Raw genomic sequence first — 21,778 nt, forward strand, 5'->3', positions numbered from 1 at the left:
CTACCAGACTAAAGGGACTACCATTCTGGGACTGCATAAATTAGGGTTTAAGATACATTTTTTAAAAAATAAATAAATAAAACCAAACAAACCCAGACATGAAGTATTAAGTAACTTAGTACTTAAAAGTATTGAAACATTTCCATTAGCCTTCAACTGTATTGAGTTTCACCTTTCACTTCCATTCTGCTTCCAACTTTGAAGTTATTAATCCTCTCTCTAAATGAAGTGGCTTTACTGCATTTGTCAGTATCTTCATCTAGGGGATGAGCCCATGGAATGTGATTGCATTTTTTAAAAAGCAATTTTTTAAAAAAATGATACATTTAGACTGAATTGAGAGCCATCGTTTACAGGTCCAATCAACATGATACTGTTGCTGGTGATTAAAAGGGCAACATTTTATGCTGCGTTAATTAAACACAACTAATTTAATGTGTCACTTTATTTAATTTTCTTATAATATGAGGATTTGCCACTGCTCATTAGCAAGGATTTCTTTATTTTTGTTAAATCTATGGGCGAGATATATCTATTTTAAAAATACTTTTCACCCGTCTTTTGTGCCCAAGGTCCTTCAAGGCAGCTAACAAGACATTTAAAAAAAATTAAAAGCATCAAACTAAAAGGAATATCAAAAAAGTAGCTGAGCTAATAACAGCTGAGGGAAGAAAGGGACAGCCCAGCAACTAAATAAAAGAAAATCTGTCGGGGGGGGGGGCTCCAAATGACCCCAGAAATAAACAGCATGATCTTGACCTGTCACCAGAAGGTCCACAATAAAAGGATGGAATGAACCTCCTACAGGAAGGAATTTCAGAATTTCTGTAGCACTGTATAAAAGGCCCTACCCCAGGTAAGCTTCCTCTACACCTTGCATGGTGAAGGAGCCTACAGCAGGTGTCTGAGGAAGAGCTAAACAAACAGGTAGTCTTGGGCCTTGGGCAAACTCTGGTGCAATTGAACAAGCATCCACAAGGCCTGAGTCAATGAGATGCTCAAAAAGAGTGTTGTTGTCTATGCTGTCTATAAGAATAAAAGAAAATTATTATAAATTAATTTGGAGATGGCATTTAACACCAGTCAGATTAAATCAAATAAACAAGGAATATTCTTTGTTATGTTGGAGAGGATGCCAGGAAACCAAGAATTATGTTCACATGTGATGGGGATATAAATATGCACAAATTCTCTGGCAAAGGGGTTTAAAGAGATAACAGAAATCACTGAGTTAAAGCTGACCAAAATTCCAGAGGTAGCATTATTATCAATTTATGATGAGGTGGAAGACATGCAGGCAATGAAGGACTTGCTCACAAATTTATTGACAAGTCATTCTAGCTAGGAAGTGGAAGGGGCAAGCAGAATATAAAATGGAAGAATGGTATAAAGAGGTGTGGAATATAGCTATGAATGATAAATTAACATGTGCCATTAATGTAAGATGGGGAATATGCAGGAGAAATGATTTTGAGCAGATATGGAAGGCATTTGTAGAATTTGTACTGTTAAAATGGAAAGGGACCAAACCATCACAATAGGTGTTGAAATTTTGGGAGGTTGGATAGTTAAAATGGAATGGTCTCGGTGGTAGGCTGCACGTTGTTATATTTGTTTATGTATGATTATTACTTTGTCAAAATAAAATAATCTCTTTTTTTTAAAAAAAAAAGAGTGTTGGTAATAAGGGTCCACAACAGACAGACAAGGATTAAATAGGCCAGAGGCAGAGGAATTGATTGAAGATTAACTGGAGGTCACGTTCCAGATCAAGAAAACATGGCCAGAGAGTCTGCTTGACTACCCCTTGAGATGACCGAGGAATTGATTTTTACATCTTCATGATTTCTGTCCCTTTCACAAGCTGTGGGGGTACAAGCCTCACTCAGTAACTGACTAACGTATTATATATATTTTCTTGTGTGCAATCTTGCCTAATAGACCTGTATACATTTTACAATTTTACGATTCTGTTATTTCCCCACAATATAATGTGTTGTTGTTGTTGTTTAGTTGTTTAGTCATGTCCGACTCTTCGTGACCTTATGGACCAGAGCACGCCAGGCACTCCTGTCTTCCATTGCCTCCCGCAGTTGGTCAAACTCATGCTGGTAGCTTCAAGAACACTATCCAACCATCGCACCCTCTGTCGTCCCCTTCTCCTTGTGCCCTCCATCTTTCCCAACATCAGGGTCTTTTCCAGGGAGTCTTATCTCCTCATGAGGTGGCCAAAGTATTGGAGCCTCGGCTTCACGATCTGTCCTTCCAGTGAGCACTCAGGACTGATTTCCTTAAGAATGGAGCGGTTTGATCTTCTTGCAGTCCATGGGACTCTCAAGAGTCTCCTCCAACACCATAATTCAAAAGCATCAATTCTTCAGCGATCAGCCTTCTTTATGGTCCAGCTCTCACTTCCATACATCACTCCTGGGAAAACCATAGCTTTAACCTTTGTTGGCAAGCCACAATATAATGTAGTGTTATATTATTTTCACTAGAACCAGGGAAATAAGGATTCCAATCTGTACTCAGTCATGAAGCTCACTGGGTGGCCTTTCAGCTGAAACTACATCCCAGGGTTGTTGTGAGGATAACATGAGAGGAGGAAGAACCATGTATGCCACCTTGGGCCCCTGCTTTTAATGGCAGCCCCAAGTTGAGCACATTATGGTAATCTAATATGGAGGTTACATCCATCTTGTCTGGATTAAGTTTCATTTTGTTGGCCCTCCTCCAGCCCATTACAGTCTCCAGCCACACTCCATAGTTCTCAGAACACCCTGTGTGATTTGTGATTACGTATAGATTTGGGAGAATGAGGAACTTATTATTCTACTTTTGCTCTGAACACCCAGAGGCTGAAGTGATTGCAAGATTTTGAAAGCCAGAAACCCTTTTAAATGATTAGGCAACAATCCCTGGACTGCAGCTTCCCCCACTGAACTTTCAGAAACACTTTAAAGTGCCTTTTGAAAGCTGGTTGCAGGAGAAACGTTGCACATAGATTATTACTTGCACTTATACCGGCAAGCAGAACTACATGCTACGAAAAGATGCGTGACTGCCTCACATCTCCTAATGTCTTCCCGACAAAATGAGTTTCCCCACTCCAACTCTATCACATTGCTCCCACACAGGAAAAATCCTACTGACACCTCCTCGTGCATTTTGCTTCACTGAGGAAGAGAAGAGATGTTTTGGAGCTGGTTTCACATAAAACCCAACAAAGAGGAAATTGTGCCCCACTTCAACAGGTAGAAAACCAGCACGCAAGTTGAGATCTGAACATCAAAAAGCCACAAAATACAGTGGTGCCTCGCAAGACGAAATTAATTCGTTCTGCGAGTTTTTTCGTTCTACGAGTTTTTTCGTCTTGCGAAGCACCGCTGTGTATTGACGGTTTCCCATAGGAATGCATTGGCGACTTAAAAAAAAAAGGGCGCAAGACGTTCCGTCTTGCGAAGCAAGCCCATAGGGAAATCCGTCTTGCGAAGCAACTCAGAAACGGAAAACTCTTTCGTCTTGCGAGTTTTTCGTCTTCCGAGGCATTCGTCTTGCGAGGTACCACTGTAGTATAAACCAGTTAAATACAGCAACTTTATATCATAAATACAAATAAATTAAATGTGACATGGTGCACCAGGCCAACTCTACCTTTACAATGATCTCTGCAAGCATGCCATGAAGTCTGGCAACTTCAACCCTGCCATGTGGGAATCCCTTACAGACGACCACAGTGCCTGGAGACAGGCAGTCAAGTCATATATCCATAGCAGTGACCAGAGGAGAAACACCATGGTGTATCTGCAGCAGCACAATTGGATGCCTTCATCTGCCCTAGCTGCAACAAAACGTGTCTCTCCTGCATCAGTCCCTACAGCCATAGCAGGTGCTGAAACCATCCAACAGCTTGCCCTCTCCCCCAAAGGTGCAGTCCTCCATTGTCTCCCGAGATAGATGGATGCCAACTCAGCAACTCAGTTGTGACATAACCAATAAATATTCGGGGGGGGGGTGTGTCAAATAAAACAATACAATTAACCAAATGCATTTCAACCAACGGTCTTCTTCAGTGATCTCTGAATGTACACACACTATATAATAGAGACAAACAATACATCAGTTCGGATACTCCATGCAAAAATATAAAACTGAGTTACAATGCCTGCAAACATTTATGATTAAAAAATTGCTTTGTATGACTAGTTCATACTATTCAGCTTTCTGGTCTCATATCAGCCATTATTTGTAGCCACAAATGAATGAAATTTCATGCTGCCCTGGATATCAAAAATGACTTGAAAGGATTAATAAATCCTTTTAATAAATAAGTTCAGTAAAGGAAAATCTACGGTAAGCTCTACTTAAAATTGTCCAGGAATGGGAAAGAAATCGACTACCTTTTTCTGCCTTCCAAGACTAGTGTGGAATGGTGAGGAATAAAACGGCTAGGCTAGTCCTTTCTAAACATAGCAAACAGACTTGTTGTTGTTGTTGTTTTATCTGTTATTGGTAATTCCTTCTTTGCTTCCATCCCCACTATTCCACCATTACATTTCTTTGTCATACATTGTCTGTCTTTTAAAAATTATTTCAAAGTCCTTTCCCCTTATTTCATTTGCCAGCTTTGCTTTCATCTTGTGTAAACTCATCTTCTGTTGCTTCTCTGTGCATCATCTATACAATGCAGAGTTGTTACATACCATGCTTATATCAGGATACATTCAGTTTTATTTTATGTTTTTCAGCTCAGAAACTGCAAAGTCTGAGGAAACAATTTACAGCTCCATCACCTTCATAATCTATTTTGCGCGAATATGGAAGTTTAACCGTAGGCTACAAAAAGAAGTTGAGATTAACCAAGAAATGACAGTAGACGTGTCAAGATCTAAGCAGCCTAATATGAATGCCACAAGACTGGCTAGGCAAGACCTAGAATATTAATGATTACCTTCCTCTCCTTAAAACAGAAAGGAAAAAAATAACCACTTTATTCGGGGCTAAATCATGTTGCTGGTTGATTTTATGTTTAGCCTGCCCTACCTCAATTTTATTGATCCCAGAGTTACATGCTATTAAGAAAACAATAAAGCAGCTGTTTTAATTTTAATACAGTAAACAAACTATGCTTCCATCTGCCCATCAAAAAGACATGGACAAGAATGCTATCAGACAAGCCTATCTCTCAAAATGTTAGATATTGTGCCATGTGCCAGGTTGTATTCAAAATATATGAGACTACTTGAACGTTTACATTTTATTGCTATTGGTATTGCTCTAGTCATTGTTTTCCTTTGTTCGATTTTTTTCAAAAGACGAAGCTAGATACCATGCCCTACCTTATAAAGTTATGGGCAAACATCAGGTTTGTGTGGTCTACTTTGTTGTTTTACTAAAACCCTAAGGGCTACTGACTGAAGAAGGGTACAAAATAGTGAGTGGAACCAGATGCAAAAATAATTCAAGGGGTGGAGCAAATTACCTACTGCACTCCCATCAGCTTAAATGACCCAACACACAATACAAGTGCAAACCGACACCTGAGCTACTACATATCTAGGATTCTAAATCTAGAAGCATAGTTTAGAAGGAAAAAAGAGGGTTTTATTGTTACTGCTAAGCAACTGGGAGCCAATTGCTGATCTACTGCAAATCATTCAGCAGCGTACTAGTCAATTCAAAATGGTATGAGGCTGTTGAAAGTACTAGATGTTCTCCTAAATATACATCTGCTTTGAGATTAATACATTACTCCTCAACATCAGGGATGGGGGAGCTGCAATCCTCTAGATGTTGCTGGACTACAGTGTCCATCATCCTTGGCCTTTGGCCATTCTGGATGGGACTGATGGAAGTTGGAGTTCACCACCTGGATGGCTCACTGGTTCCCCATGCCTGCTTTAGGTTTTGATAGGTATAGATATAACCTGGCAAGCCACCACTAGCATATGCAACTGAACGTTACGGTACCACAGCTTTTAATTTAGCCTCTTTGTAGGTAGGAAGGTATATCAATCCTCATCACAACAGATCTGCAATTAAATTATTCATTTTAAGTTTATATATGACATAGCCATTCGGTTTAATTTATGCAGTAGATTTCACCAAAAGAAATGATACATTTGCAGTGCTGTCTTTATTTATGCAAGTGTTCAGCGGGATAATTTAAAGACTACAGAGTCAAGTAATAAATCCTACTGAGAATAAATGCAGAATGCCTAGCAATCCGATACCTGAAAGAGAACCAATGCCGTATGTGCTCAGCATCAACTTTGTCAGAGTTGAAGCACCACCTTTCAGATAAATAACTACTTAGAGGTTGTTGTTTTATCACTATGCACCTAATGATGGCATCTGAAGTGAAGGCTGTGGTGACCTATAAACCTGAAGGAGCGTCTCCACCCCCCTCGTTCAGACACTGAGGTCCAGCTCCAAGGGCCTTCTGGCGGTTCCCTCACTGTGAGAAGTGAGAGCACAGGGAACCAGCAGAGGGCCTTCTCGATAGTGGCACCTGCCCCATGGAACACCCTCTTATCAGATGTTAAGGAGATAAGTAACTCTACAACCTTTAGAAGATACCTGAGGGCAGCCCTGTATCGGGAAGTTTTTAAGGTGTAATGTTTTATTATGTTTTTATATATGCTGGAAGCTGACTAGAGTGGCTGGGGTAACCCAGTCAGATGGGCAGCATAATAATAATGTCAGGGATTGTACTGAAGAAGAGGAGGAATAGTGGAGGTCTCCCCGCCCTTCTCCTGTAGCTTACCGTGAGCAGGAAGGCAATCTCAAACGGTGGCGTAGCGTGGGTTGTCAGCACCCGGGGCAAGGCAAGTAATTTGCGCCCCCTAACCCGGGGCAAGGCAAGTAATTTGCGCCCCCCCCCGCTGCACTGTCCCTCCCCCAGATAGTCCCTCGCTCTCTCTCCGCACCGCACCGCACGCCTGGCACCCTCCCCTCCACAGTGGGCGGCGACCCGGCGGCTCGGATCGGATTCGCACAGCCAGCACTGCAGTGAGAGAGAGTGAGTGAGCCAGGTAGGGGCAGAGAGCTGCGAGTGCGAGCGCGCGCCCCCCCCAGATGTTGCGGCCGGTGCGGCCGGGCCCCCCCCCTGCACCCTCCATGCTACGCCACTGATCTCAAATCACAGCAGGGCTTTGAGGAAGATAGCAGCTCAGAGACAGGCGAACAGCTGAGTTATGCTGTTAGGAGGAGGGGAGATAGAGCAGCTAGCTGACACGTCATTGTGCAGCATACCTGACCCCCCCCCCTTCTCCCAAAACACGGTATTCATTAAGGTTGCTAGAACAAAAAGCAGAGACAATTGTCCGCAGACAGATACTATAGAACATGGGTAGGCAAACTAAAGCCCGGGGCCCGGATCCGGCCCAATCGCCTTCTAAATCCGGCCTGTGGATGGCCCGTGAATCAGCGTGTTTTTACATGAGTAGAATGTGTTTTTTTACTTAAAATGCATCTCTGGGTTATTTGTGGGACCTGCCTGGTGTTTTTACATGAGTAGAATGTGTGGTTTTATTTAAAATGCATCTCTGGGTTATTTGTGGAGCATAGGAATTCGTTCATATTTTTTCCCCCAAAATGTAGTCCGGCCCCCCACAAGGTCTGAGGGACAGTGGACTGGCCCCCTGCTGAAAAAGTTTGCTGACCCCTGGTATAGAAGCAGGTGTTGTTGCTAGAGAGGGAAGAGGGAGGAATTCAGTGCGCGCAACTCCATTATGGAGGAATGACCGGCATTCTTTGTATTTTACTGTGATAACGGAATAAATCATACGTAATAACTTTCTTGTTTCCTCCCTGCCTCTTGGTGCCATCAGGAGGAGAGAGAGGATTCCTCAAGCCTGACAGATAACAACAACAACAACCATATACCTTGAAGCCATTGCAGATAATTAAGAACATAACAAGTTGTCTTATACCGAATTACATCATATCTAGACCAAGGATGAAGAATCTAGGACAAAATATGGCTGCTAGGTTTCTCCATCAGGCCCTCAGCTTGCCAGGCTACCCTGCTCAATGGCCATGATTCACACCCCAAGTCTTTTGCCTGGCTGGAATAGTTCCTTGAACTCTGATTGCTTGCCTTCATGGGGTGTGTGAGTGCACACCTAGCCTACTGTGCAAAGTAGTTACTGTACATTTACACCTGTTGCTCTGCCCACTTTTTCTTTCACCTGCCCCAGTCCACCACTGACAGGTTGCCCAGAAATTAACATGGCCCTTGGGCCTGATCCATCTCAGTTTTGTCTACACTGACTGGTAGCAGCTCTCCAGCATTCCAGCAGGACATTTTTACTAGTCTTACCTGGAGTAACCAGAAATTCAACCTGAGACCTTCTGCATGCAAAGTAGCTCCTCTACCACTGAGTTGGGTTCTTCACCATATAATTGGAGATGTCCTATTAGTGAGATTGTAATTAAAAAAAAAATCATTCCCTTTGTTCGTGCAGTAGAAATTGTATCAACATACATCACAGGATTCTGGAATTAAGTTGTCTTTATGTTCTTCTTGCCTTTATAACAAAGGCTCTTTCTAGAAAACAAAAGGGGTTTTCATAGGAAAGGCTAATGCAAATTGGAGTTCACTCTAATGAAAAAAAGGTACAGGGATATGGCTTAGACAAGAAACGGAGACAATTCCTTTTCAGTGATCTTTGCAAGAAATATGCTCTTTTTGTTCCCCCTGAGCCAATTATGTGTTCCTTCCATAGTAACCATAAATGAAAGCAACTCTGTGAACATTTATTTAATTATACAGAGCCTTATTACTTCTTTGTTAGACTCAAGTTGCCAAGTTGTTGGTGAAATGTATGTAGAACAATTAGCCACTAGGGAAGTTTCTTCTAATGACAGAGAGAGAGTTGCCTATAGCTGCAAAGCAGAAGGAGCTGTCTCGTTTTGGAAAGTCAGAGCTGAATGACATCCTCACCTCCGTCGCTGCCCAAAATGGTCAGAGGGTTGATCCTTTAAGGGTCACAAGAGGGAAGAGCCTGGGAGAGGTAGCTTAGAGGCTTAAAAGGGATCAGTTTGGCTTCAACCTTTCTTGGAGTGAGATGCTCATGTGGAGCTATCCATGGTCCTGAAATTGCTAATGTGCCTTGTTCTGTGACACCCAGCATCAAACCTGCTCTCTAATACAGTTGAACTAGATGTTAGTCACTCTGTGTATATTCGGTGTATACCCTCCGCTATTTAGGGTAACTGGTAACAGCCTTAGCCTACATCTGACATGAGTCCATTTGCACATTTAAGGTCAGTCATGTAAGTGAACTATTCAATTAAGCTGCTGGTTCAGGCAAGGTGGTATCCAGGAGGCTGAAGACATGTCAGCCCTCTCAATATTTGTTGGAAGGGGGCTAGGCCCCCTCAATGTGGAGGGGCCTAGCGTGCACTGTGCATTGCAGGTTCAGTGGCCGGCTCCTCCAGAGGGCTCGGCCTCCCCCAATGAGATGCCGCGCGGGTGATGCAAGCCAGGCCCCCTGAATCTTAGGGGCAACTTGGCGCTTCTGGTGGTGTCTGCAAAGAGGTTGCATGCATAACTCTTACCACTTTTTAGATTTTGTAGTAAATACAGAGCTTTTTTCATCACCTTCATTGATTCTATGTTTTGTTGCAATTTATCCCCAGTATTTGGTGTGCTAAACTACAGAGCCTAGGACTTGCCGATCAGAAGGTTGCAGTTCGAATCCCCGTGATGGGGTGAGCTCCCGTTGCTCGGTCCCTGCTCCTGCCAACCTAGCAGTTCGAAAGCACGTCAAAGTGCAAGTAGTTAAATAGGTACCGCTCCGGCGGGAAGGTAAACGGCGTTTCTGTGTGCTGCTCTGGTTTGCCAGAAGAAGCTTAGTCATGCTATCCACATGACCCGGAAGCTGTACGCCGGCTCCATTGACCAATAAAGCGAGATGAGCGCCACAACCCCATAGTCAGCCATGACTGGACCTAATGATCAGGGGTCCCTTTACCTGTACCTAATTGGTGTGCTAGGTAACATGCCACCATGTGCTGTGACTCAGGGTCTGAGATCTTGGAAACTGCATCATATACAGTTGCAAAAATCACCAAGGTTGTGTGTCAACTATCCCTAAAGTATTACTGTACCTCAATACTCTAGTATTCCCAGTATTGGTTAATGCAGTGGTGGCAGACCTATGGTCTTCCCAAATGTTGTTGCATGCCAACTCTCATCAACCCCAGCCAGCATAGTCAATAGTCAGGGAGGGTAGAAAATGTAGACCAGCAACACCTAGAGAGCCACAGGTTCTCCACCCTTGGATGAATGCAACAAATTGTGTTTACAACCAATTGTTTTAGTTTATTTGCTTCTGTTTGTGTGTGCCCTTGCATTGCAACTGGCACATTCACATTTGTGTATAGAAAGAACAGGAAAGGGAAACAATTTCCATTTTATAAATGTAATTAGCATTAATAGGGAAACATACACCTTGAAATTTCAGATAATATGGCTGCTTTTATTCTCCTTCCCTAGTTGATTACAAACAATTCCAAAATAAGCTTTCGTCTAATTAGGTTGTTCTAACAGGGATAAGTCAGCAGGATGAGCCTACAAAGCTCAGTGGTGCTTGATGTTTGGAATAACCTTCCTCAAAAGAGGAGAATAAAAAGAAAGGAACTAGATTATTGTGGATTTTTCCCCTATCAAGTTGTGTTGTATGGAGATTTAGCTCCTTATCTCTGTGTGGTAACCTTTAAAGAATTATTTTTCATCGGTACCTTTGAACAACTTCAATTAAATCTGACAGTGTAAGTGCCATTGAAATCAATGTGTGATAGGATTGTAGCCTAAGTCAGACATAGAATCACAGAATCAAAGAGTTGTAAGGAACCCTTAGGATCATCTAGTCCAACCCCCTGCAATGCAGGAATATGCTACTGTGCCTTGTGGGGATTGAACCTGCAACCTTGGCATTATCAGCACTATGTTCTAACCAACTGAGCTATCTTGTCTTGGATAAGATGTTTTCACCATTTCATAAGAGTTTTGCTCCAAGTTTTTAGGTCTCCATTCTTTTTTTGTGTGTGCCAGTATTTGGGAGATATTGTTGGTTTGGGGGCAGGTAAAGATGTGTCTAGATCAAAGTCAGTTTTGGGGCACTGCTGTTCAGCTGACCAGAGTGGCAGGCTTGGGGATGATGCCCTTGCGGGGAAGGGGAGGTGGTTCCTTGTCATGGTCTATGACCATTCAGCTGTCAAAGTAACAATCAATGTGATTAACACAAACCTTACAACTTTACATGTAAAGCATAGCCAGCACTGTGTTAATATTGTTTCTTCTTGTAAATTTTCTCACATGTTTAAAAGAACAACACCATTCAATAAATTGTAGTGGTGTGGGTGGGAGAGATAGAGAGGAAGACTGTGACCAGACCCACATGTACAGATTTATCATATTGAGACTGTGATAAATCAAACCCATTAAATGGACTACAAATGAAATAAATACTATGGCATTCAAAAGTTGAAGAAATGGAGAGAATACCAAGGAAGTTCCTCACTTGGGTGCCATTTAGTCTATGACCAGTCTTAGAGGCAACTGCGGGCATATCAAATGAAGACACAAAGGCCACAATTCTTCTAGTGAGGGCCAATTCCATGCTGTTGTCTACTATAGAACCCCAGATCTGTCGGGCATTTTGTTTTTTAGGGTTGGTTGCACAACTATACTGCTTGCCTAGCCTGCCAGTCCTTGAACCAAGCACCTGACATTCTCTTATGTCCCCAAAGTGGCAGTAGTGCCACTGTGCCCATGACCACCACCTAGTGTGGCAGCTGAGCAAAGGACCTGTTGTTTCTATAAAAGCAATATGATAATCTAGGTCTTAGTTCACAACTGAATTCTCCCTGAAGCCTCCCTGAGTAGATCCTTCCTCCCCAAGAAAACCCTGGTGATAGACCCCTGGACATCAAATGAACACTCAAGGTCCAATTCTCCCATTGGGTTTGCTGTCCTGCTTGATCTTGAAATATGGGACAAAGGAGGAGAATCAGGGGTTGAGGAAGGATGTGGTTGAAGTGGCTGTTAGAGGGATCAGGCAACATGTCAATGAGACTAGGTATTTGGGGCTGTCTCAGGACTACAGTAAGTTCTTCCTGGTCCCCAGATGTGCTGGGTTTCTCTGAGGGTCCCACACCTTTTCCTTGAAGGAAGTCTCTCCAGGGTCCTGTTCTGATGGGATTGTGATACACTGGTACAACCTACATTATGTTGTGTTTTGAACACCAGTGGATTGGACAAAACAGTGCAAATCATCAATAGAACTGGCCACAATCAATGCAGAGTGGAGCAGACTTCAGAATATTGAAATGCAACATTTGCCTTGGACCAAATGGTTCAATGTTTGTAAGTTGAGAATCTATAACTGGATATGGACATGGAACATTCCCCACATAAGAATATGGAAAATCCCTACAACTTGGGTTATATATAATAGTTTTTAACTGGACAATCTAGCCCATAGCTAACCTTCCCATCAAAACGTGATTTCAGAATTGGAAGGAAAAAGAAACATTGAATTCACATATTGTAGTTCATTCTGAATGGCTCCAACCTATACCAAGAGCACCACTAGAAAATGATCTTGTGTCTGTTGTTAGGCACTGAAATAATGAGAGGAGATAACTGACTGTCACTTTGTCTGGATTTAAAACCAACCCTCCCTTTCCTGCCCTCCCTGCAAAAGGAAGGAGGAAAAATCCCTGTGCCATTTGGTTCATCAGGATTTATGGTACACAAGTTTCTTGCTTGATGGAAATGCTGTTTGTCTCTATACACAAAGAGGACAGATGTGCCACATTAATAAGTGATCTGTGGTGCTGTTAACATCACTTTGCCTAGTAACAGTTAGGCGCAGCATACTAATACTGCCGAAAGAAAAGATACATATGTTTGGATGGGCTTTTGAAGCAGCTGCATTGCCACCTGTCTTAGTTTGATGAGGACATTTCTAGGTTTTATGGCTGTCACCTCAAATCTTGCATCAGGTAGCTGTAAGGTTGAAACGAGAGCATTTTTCTTTTTTATTATCAGGGATGCCTATGGAATGAAGTCACATTGAAAATGCCCTAAAGTGCTTGTTTGTTTTTCCAGCGCATCGCCAGGGCAGTGCTGTTTGCTCTGGTCAGACAGGACTATTTCCATAAGCCTATAAATAGTCTTATCGCTCCACATGTGATCACTGGGACAACTTGGGGAGGGTCTGTAGCTCAGTAGCAGAGCACATGGCATGCATGCAAAAGCTCCTGTGTTAAATCCCTTACATCATCGGGTACAGGGCTGGGAAAGATTCCTTTCTGAAACTCTAGACAAATATTACCAGTCGGCCTAAACCATTGTCTGAAATGCCAGAGAGCCGCTGCTTTTCCAATGTAGACAATACTGAGCCCGATGAACCAATGGTCTGATTTGGTACAAGGCAGCTCCCAGTATCCCTAATGATATGTAAAGGAAGGAGAACATCTTCATGCCCTCTTTGTATGTTAACCCAACTCTTACAAACAAAACCTTCCGGCTGATTCGGGAGCAATGATGAAGTTGCCTTCAAGCTTGAATGCGCTGGCAGTGCTCTATTCAGAAGTGGAGAAATGCACAGACAGTGCCACTGATGTTATGTCAGCATAAATGAATGAAGGGAAGGCAATTAATCTAGCCTTCCAAACAATTTCAAATGCGGACATAATTCAAGAATAATGAGGCAGAAGGAGGAAGGGAAGAAAAGAAAAGAAAAGAAAAGAAAAGAAAAGAAAAGAAAAGGGATTGCTAGCCTGAGCAGGAAACGGCTTAAGTAATGCTTGGGTCCCAGGCAGGACCACACTGCTAAACTCTCTCCAGTCTAGGGTAGGAAACATGTTTGATAGCCCATTTCTCAAGTATTAATATCACTGAAATGCCACATACCCTGGCTCATTGCCAAACTATTGAAGCTGCACCATGGGCTCACATGCTCTGAGTTGTATCCAGCTAAGTTCTGCTCAAGTGTATAATCATTGTAATAAAGGAGCATAAGTTAGTCATCTACATTAATTTCAATGGATGTATTCTGAATAGGACTGTTGATTATAACCCGCAGCCTTAATCCTTCTTTGTTCTCTAACCACCTCTTTCGTCTCCCAAAAAAGGATTTTCTCCTCCATTTCCAGATTGCTCTAATCTTAGTTTACAGCGACATTCAAATCTGGCAACTATGGCAATTGCTAAGCTTCAAACCATGGTTAGCCAATGGACTTCAAAACCATGGTTTGAAAACATGGTCTGAAGCCAGTATTTACCAGAGTTTGGCTGAAATGGAAGGGAGAATGAGGAAGCATCATGTTCCTGAACTATGGTTTGGAGATCCAGAAGTGTGGCATCTAAGCTGGACCACACAGTACTCAGTTTCAAAGTCTGAGCAAGGCTTGGAGTGGTGAGTACAAATGATAGAAGTTCTTAGCAACACTCTGCACAGCAATATTTTTGAATGTATGGAGCAGGGGTGCATAGGCCAAGGGCAATTAGTCACAGGCCAAGCACCAGAAAACGTACTCTGGAAACTTCACCCTGTATGGCAAGGGGTAGTGAAACTTTTCTGGTTCAAGCACCCCATTTTCTGTTGCAAACCCTCCCACTTTGCAGGTTGGGTTGTCACGTGCCAAATGTGGGAGGGTTGAAGCCAAACCAAAATTCTTATCAATGCATATGATTAATTTTTTAAAAACATTTTTTAAAAGATTCTTTCATTGCCCTAGAATGCTTCTTACAAGCACCAACAATGACTTCAAATGCACTAATAATTGCTCCGTTATAATGATCCGTAATGATTATTACTTCCACACACACATTAACGAATTAATTGCCCTGGAATAATTTTACAAGTGCCAACACTGAATTCCAATGAATTAATAGTTTGTAGTAATAAGGATAACAACTATTCCGCCATCCCCAACTGAGACCTGCTGTTTCTTCCTTTGCGTGCGCACACACAGGGAGAGACTTCTTCTTTAGGAATGTCTTTCTCCCATTAAAAGCATTGCCCAATAGCCTTTTCTGGGCATTGCTCCTCTTTCTAGCTGGTTTCACTAGTCACCACAGAGTTGCAAGGAATTAGGACCCAATATGTTCCGTGGTAGAGAAGGTCAGGAAAAATCAAAGCTCTAGGGGTAAGGTGAGCTTTTTACAATGTTCAAGGCGAGCTGGCCTGAAAATGCAACACAGTAGATAAAATGACCAGTTTGTTGCAACCATGAGTTTTATATCTGACATGTTTTCTGAATGGAAGGAGACAGGCATGGAACCACATGGCAACGTTGTCCCCAGTCAGACCTGCCACAATGGTGTTCCAGACTGAAAACACAATGGATGAATTCAGCAATGAGATTTCTAGAGGGTTTAGTTTGAAGCAGAGCTCATAACGCCCATGTTTCTACCCAGAACCCGGGAGTTCAGCTCCAAAAACTCTTTGATTCTACTAGAGGTATGTCTAGAAATTATGCACTATGCCTCCTCCATTCTTTTTCCATCTGCCACTATGGGTACTTGAAAATGCTACACTTTTGTCAGGGATGCATGTGCAGGCCCCCGAAAGCTGTATCAATTATTTGCAATTGTTAAATTAATTAACAGAGATATGCAGCGTCAGCTAGCCCCCTTTGAAATGATCGTCAAGGTAAACGTATCAGATTTTTTTTGAACTCTTCTAAAGTTCAGGCAGAACAATTTTTTTTTAGTGCAACAGGAACCATAAAGATTCTCCTGTTAATAAAAGCTTTGTGAGAATGCCATCTATATTAATTGCTTTTTGGGTTCTTTCCTAGTTATTTTTGGTACTGGGGCAAAAAGTCAGCCCTTTTATCCTGAGGATCCCTCCCCCACCCCGAGCCATTATTCTAGGTATTATTCCAGCTCTTTTCAGCTTTTTCTGTTCATAATGATAAGCTGGCAAGCACTTCTGAAAAGTTAATCTTCTGTTAGTTTTGCTATTTGTACTACTATGGCAGTTGATTTGCTTTCCCTAATCCGGAGCAGAATCTCTTCCTTACGCACATCAGTGTATATTTTCATTTGATTAGTTCCGGGAGCCTGCCAATAAAACTTAAATTACATGGAGGCCATTTATGTACAAGTTAATTTGATGGCTGCAGTCTCTAAACTGCCTATTCTAGTGCAAGAGAGACCAAGGATGGCCACAGACCAAGCAGTGCCCCAGGCAAGGAGTGCATTTGAGGCTCCACTCATTTATTCCAATTTTTAATTCTACTGAGTTGTTATCTGTCTATCTATCTATCTATCTATCTATCTATCTATATATATCTATCTATCATCTACCTACCTACCTACCTACCTACCATCTATCATCTTTCTATCTATCATCTATCATCATCTATCTCTTTCTATCTTTCTATCTATCATTATACCGAATTTTTCGCTCTATAAGACGCACCAGACCACAAGACGCACCTAGTTTTTGGAGGAGGAAAACAAGAAAAAAAATATTCTGAATCTCAGAAGCCAGAACAGCAAGAGGGATCGCTACGCAGTGAAAGCAGCAATCCCTCTTGCTGTTCTGGCTTCTGGGATAGCTGCACAGCCTGCATTCGCTCCATAAGACGCACACACATTTCCCCTTACTTTTTAGGAGGGAAAAAGTGAGTCTTATAGAGCAAAAAATACGGTATTTATATCCCACCTTTCCTCCATGGAGCTCAAGGTGGTATCTATGATTCTTCCCTCTCCTGGAAATTTAAAATGATTTCTTTAAAAAATAATAATAATCATGCTGCGGTTATGGGTGGGCAAGTAGGCCTATTCCTCAGTCCTCACATATGCTTGGGAGGTCCCTGCGAGGCTCAGATCCTCCTCAGTTGACTGAGGATGCCGGGTGTTGCTACTGTTCCTGAATAGAAGCAAATAGGTCAATGGAAACCCTCAGGTGCCTCACCATAGCTGGGAGATTATCAGCATTACCTTCGCACCGTCCCAAAGCATTGGGAAATCATAAACCTGAGAGATTTCTATCTGGAAAAAGGGTTCACCTTCTGTTCTATTGACTAGGAATCCAATATAAGCTGTTTGTTTCTGATAGCTGCCAAACATATTCTTCTTGGCTCAGTGCTTTGAGGACAGTTTGCTGTCAAAGAAGATGAGCCTTCAGGATTGGTGGAAAATAAGGGTGGGGTGGAATCCTGATTTTGCTCTCAGGTACTTTGTTAAGCACTGTTCATTTGGATATGATGTGCCACGATTAATATTCCCATCACAAAAACTGGTGCTTAGGTAGGAACCCAGATGTAATTTTTCTTCCAACTTGGTCTCCATTTCACTTCTTTGTCATTCCAGCACACACGACATCATCAATCACGCAGAATGAAAAATTATGTCACCTGCAACTTTACTTTGCTTTCTTGCCAACTTCCTGATGTGCCTCTTTGGCTTGGTTGTTAGGAACTCCAGTGGTACCTGAATAATTAGGAGGCTTCCAGAACTTACTCTGTGCTGGACTCAGAGGTGTGAGGTGCAATTTTTCATAGAGGAAGAGTTAGGGCCAGAGGTGCCAGCTTGTGAGTGTGAATGCTGGTGGTGGTGGTGCAGGGAAAATCGTGACATCCTGATGTCATGAGTTTAAGCGTTGCACCTGCCTCCATAAGCTGGGCAGAAGCTTCCTGGGCTTTGGGAAGGAGTTACCAGGCCTCTGACAAGATGCTGGAGGCCTGCTGCCTCCTTTCCAAATCTGGGCAGGTTTTGGGAAGATGGCAGAAGGGCTCTTGGCCCTGTCAGAGCATTGTGCCTCCCTCCCTAGGCTGGGTAGAAGCTTCCCAGGCTTTGAGAAGGCGCTAGGCTTTAATACTCTAATTTACCAGAAGCATTTAGGCGACTAGCCTAGTCCCCCTAGTCCACTGACTGCATGCCTCTGGTGCTGGTTGTCTCAAGCATGTGAGAAGAGCCTGGCTGAATCAGATCAAAAATAATAATAATAATAATAATAATAATAATAATAATAAATAATAATTTTTTATTTATACCCTCCCCAGCCAAGGCCGGGCTAAGGGCGGCTATCATGTCTAGCATTCGCTTGCCCACAGTGGCCTATAGAAAGTTTGCAAGCAGCACATGCTAGCAATAGCCCTCTCTTGCTGCTGTCCCCCAGGGGGCATACTGTGTCTACTTATCTATTTACAGTGATACCTCTGGTTTTGTACTTAGTTCGTTCCGGAGGTCCCTTCTTAACCTGAAACTGTTCTTAACCTGAAGCACCACTTTAGCGAAAGGGGCCTCCTGCTGCTGCCGCACCTCCGCCGCGCGATTTCTGTTCTCATCCTGAAGCAAAGTTCTTAACCCGGGTACTATTTCTGGGTTAGTGGAGTCTGTAACCTGAAGCGCATGTAACCCAAGTACCACTGTATTATTAAATTTGTATACCACCCTATGCCCGCAGGTCTCAGGGCGGTTCACAGGATAATCTAATCCTGGAGTTAGGGAATGTGCACACAGACACACACATTCATCATGAGTTGTAACCATTACCAGACTTGTTCTGAAATAATTAGTCATGTTGAAGCCTTTTTTAAAAAAGAAAAGAAAAGAAATGAAAGCCAATATTTTCCAGCCATTTAAAATACCGTATTGGCCCGAAAATAAGACACACTCCCCCCCCCAAAAAAAATTCCGACCGTGAAAAAACTTCCCTAAACAGGGTTGCCTTCAGATGTCTTCTAAAAGTCAGGTAGTTGTTTATTTCCTTGACATCTGATGGGAGGGTGTTCCACAGGGCGGGCACCAATACCGAGAAGGCCCTCTGCCTGGTTCCCTGCAACCTCACTTCTCACAGGGAGGGAACCACTAGAAGGCCCTCAGAACTGGACCTCAGTGTCCGGGCTGAACGATGGGGATGTAAACGCTCCTTCAGGTATACTGGGCCGAGGCTGTTTAGGGCTTTAAAGGTCAGCATCAACACTTTGAGTTATGCTCGGAAACGTAACTGGAGAAACCACTTATAGAAACTAGCATTCAGAATATGCAATGCTACTCATAGATTTGTCTTAGAGTAACAGATCTGTTTGCAAAATATTTACAGATTGCCATGCATAGGCAAGACCATGAAACCATCCTAGCTGGTTGAGAGGCCCTTCAAATAGAACACCTGAGAATTACCTGGCCACTTCCAGGAGTTCCAGCTGTCCTCTGAGGCAACCTAGAAGACAAATGACTTATCTTGAGAGTGGCTAGAATTAAGGAGAAATCTTGCAATTCCCTGAACTCTATGGGTTGTGGATTATAAATGAATGCTATCTGCATTTCCCCCTAATTCTGACATCTGAATAGCTATTAGCGCTGGGCCAGATGGGCCATGCTCTTACTCAGCTATGGCAAATCAGGAAAAAAACATACAAATAAAATATTCTACACCGTTTATATTTTTAAGTTTCCACTCAGTTTTCGGTCATTGCTTGCACCCCTGCAATATTGCACTGCTTTGGCTGACTATAGTGCAAGCGAATTGTTCCTTTTGAGAAGAATTTTCTAGCACAGCTGTCAGATTGGTTCAGTCGATTGTCTAGTTTTAAACATCATGGCTACATATAGTTAAAGCACTGATGCACAGCTTGGCCAATTTACATGAAGCTGGGGATACTACCCACAGGGCCTGAAATGTTGTGAATGTGAGTGGATAAATGAAGGAAAGCTTTGCCTGTGAGCAATTTGCATTGCCATAAAAGCTCAGTTGATATTAACAAACAAAATGCTAAAATAAAATGAAATAACCCCATATTCCACTTGCACTAAAGGCATATAAAAGTGGGGGAAGTATTACTTTAGTTCCTTCCAGTTGTTTTTCATGGCTTAACAGTTTGACAATGAGAATTTTGTTTTTTAAAAGTCCTTGTGTATGTCTAGATTACCAGTCATACTGTAACCTCAACTTTAATTACAAATACGTAAGTACAGCATAGCTGAATCAAACGAGAACTCCTTCAATAAGTCTGAATTGGATCTAGAGAGAGTACATCTTCTACCAGACTTGACCCCTCCCTGTTAAACTCTCCACTTCTTTAATCAAACCGTAAAACTCCTGTTTCCTTGCACTGAGCAATGGTATCAGTCCCATCACCCTGCAGCTAGATTTCCTATTGAAGAGAACATAAAAACCATTAAAGGATCATTAAAGTTATTTTGACTCGACCTCAGTCATTCATGCCCTAGTCACCTCTATGTTGGGTTACTATAATCCATTCTATGCTGAGCTGCCTATGAAGACAATTCAGACAATTCACTTGTTTTGGAATGTGGATGCCAGGGGGTTGGCTGAAGCCCAAAGATCTGAATACATTACTTCAATCCTTTACCCGGTTCACTAGTAACAATTTGCTGTTGGTTTTGACCTTGAAAGACAAGGTATGGCACCAGCGCATGTTGGACACTGTCTCCACTCATGAGAAATTATTTGAGAACCCAATTTTGCATGAGGAGTGGCAAGTGGAGTCAAAAGAGAGGGCCTTTTCAGTTACAATATCCAGATTATGGAACACCCTACTCAGGGCAACATGCTTGGTCCAACCCAGATGCTTTATTCCAGTGTGCTTCTAGTTAAACATTACATATTTTTATATGTTTGCAATTTTATTATTTTACAGTTTATTTTATCTGTAGCTTTGTTGTTTCAATTTCAGGTATTGTAGGAAGGCAGGCTATTATTATTATTATATGTTTATTTTGCAGGGACCTGACACTCATTTTTTAAGTACTGCTGTCACAACCCCAAGTAAAACCATAATAGTAGACCCATTCAGAGTAACCAGACAGCTAATCTCACAACAATTTATTACAACTGGAGGAGGTCTTATGTCGAAACAGGGCCCTATCTCAGAAAAAGTTCTACAGCGGTGCGAAAGATGCAGAAAAGGTCAACCAAATTAATCAAAGAATTGGGGAGGGGGCAGTTTCCCTCAGAACAAAGAGTCAAGAGTTTGGAGCTTTTTAGATTAGGGCACAGAGAGAACCATTTACAGCCCTTGAGTCAGATTTGCACCTTTCCAAGCTTCTGAGGCAAAATGGATGTGGTCAGGGGCCAAGGGGGCATGGTCTGAGGGAAAGGGGGAAATGACTGGGGCTCACGGTAGGCATTTGAAAAACTATATATTGTATGATGCAGAAAAGTAGACAATATTAGTAATTCCGGGTAATTCATTTAAACTGATAAGCAGTAGATTCAGGAGAGGCAAAATCATAGAACAATTCTGTGACAAAAGGCAACCAGCCATTATGGAATTTATTGCCACAAGATGTAGTCATGGCTTTAAAAGGGGTTTAGATAAATTAGTGCAGGTTAGGTCTACCTGTAACTATTAGCCATGGTAGGTTAGTAGAACGTTCAAGCGTGGAGACAGTATTCCACAGAACATGGGATAATGGTTGATGTTTTATAATGTTTTTATATTTTGCTGGAAGCTGCCCAGGGTGGCTGGGTGTAAAATAACAACAACAACAATATTATTTTAGTATTTGGGGTGGGGTGAGGGTGGCGGATACACAGAATAGCGGCTTCTGGGAGCAGGTGGAAGAAAGTATGTTGTCTTTCTGCTCTCCTTTCTAGAGGCATTTGGCTGGTTATTGTGAGGAGAAGGCAGACAGAAGAAGAAGAAGGGTCCCTGGTGTAATATGCCAGTTCTCTCTTTATATATCAGACTGCCCTAGCAAGAACATAGTCCTGACAATAACAAAAAAATATATATGCTGCATTTCCTAAATAATTACATACTGAAGCTTGTGAAATTT

At 42.3% G+C, this 21,778-nt stretch overlaps 1 long non-coding RNA gene across 1 annotated transcript in view; it reads right to left on the reverse strand.

Annotated features, from left to right (window-relative positions):
- LOC310685712 overlaps positions 1–21,778 on the reverse strand; it is a 32,866-nt gene that overhangs the window by 8,531 nt on the left and 2,557 nt on the right. The gene's annotated exons all lie outside the window — the stretch shown is intronic.

This window comes from Podarcis tiliguerta (genome assembly GCF_965153285.1).
Source record: "Podarcis tiliguerta genome assembly, chromosome: 9".
NCBI classification, from domain to species: Eukaryota; Metazoa; Chordata; class Lepidosauria; order Squamata; family Lacertidae; genus Podarcis; species Podarcis tiliguerta.